The sequence below is a fragment of the Vicugna pacos genome, chromosome 26 (assembly GCF_048564905.1).
Source record: "Vicugna pacos chromosome 26, VicPac4, whole genome shotgun sequence".
In the NCBI taxonomy this organism is placed as follows: Eukaryota; Metazoa; Chordata; class Mammalia; order Artiodactyla; family Camelidae; genus Vicugna; species Vicugna pacos.
The window spans coordinates 16,093,373-16,094,479 of record NC_133012.1 but is presented as its reverse complement, the minus strand read 5'-3'; the positions used below and the strand labels follow the sequence as shown (position 1 = coordinate 16,094,479).

At 35.0% G+C, this 1,107-nt stretch overlaps 1 non-coding gene across 1 annotated transcript; it reads left to right on the top strand.

Annotated features, from left to right (window-relative positions):
* Positions 1–538: 538 nt before the first annotated feature.
* LOC116278351 (U6 spliceosomal RNA) lies at positions 539–645 on the top strand. The gene has a single exon (XR_004187698.1). It is a non-coding gene; the product is annotated as a U6 spliceosomal RNA (small nuclear RNA).
* Positions 646–1,107: the final 462 nt, after the last annotated feature.

Below are 1,107 nucleotides of genomic sequence, written 5' to 3'. Positions count from 1 at the left end.
CTAGGTGCTCCACTTTGGATACACAGTCCAGGATGCAGTAATCACCAATCTCTCAATAAAATGAATCAAGAGTGGCAGTTCTGTCCATTAATAAGTAAGCATAGGGAGTAAATAAAACAGATGGAACGGGGTTGTCTCATTGGGTAGAAAATATATCCAATATTCTTTTTTTTAGTTCCTTCATCATTTGGAATACAGTAGGTATTCAACAAATATGTCTTGGTTAATTGGTACACACCAAGTGTGTCAAACCATATTATGTGTAAGATTTGCCCACAGAGTCATAACACTGACTTTCTGACAAACATACACACATAAATGAGTGTCCTAAAGGCATATGCCTTTAAACTGTAAACAGTTCTTGCTTTTTTCAGAACCAATAAATAAACCACATACAAAAAAGCAAATGCATTGCTTTTCAGTAACCCCTTGTTTTTGACTCAAGAGAATATGATTCAAGCTTATGTACCATTTTATTTACCAGACTTGACTTGGTAGATTTTTTGATGCTTTTACCCTCCTTAAAAAACAAACACTCGTGCTCGCTTCGGCAGCACATATACTAAAATTGGAACGATACAGAGAAGATTAGCATGGCCCCTGCGCAAGGATGACACGCAAATTCGTGAAGCGTTCCATATTTAAAAAAAAAAAAAACACTCCTTCTGCTAATGATATCCAAACTAATGGGTCATAGAATCCAGAGCTGTTTCAAAAGTACAGAGAATGCTTTGACTAGGGGAACAGTTTGACTAAGCATGTGGCTTCCCAAGGTCTCACACACACACACAGACACTCAAATGGCAAACAATGACCTGGAATAGTAAATTTAGTGTTTTTATTACTTGACTTGCTACTTAATTTTATGTGTTTAGGTCACAGTCTGGATGTGTAGGGAAAGAACTCATCTTTTACAGACTGTGAAACATAGTGAATACTGATTCTACTTTCTAAGTAATCAAGTAACTATATCATAGTGACCACTATTTGTCTTCATTTAAATCCTCACATATAAAAATGTGTATCACATCATTTAAAAATTCACCAAAAGCGAATTTTTATACACTATTTCCAAATTGCTTATATAACTCTGAAACTTTAAATGAA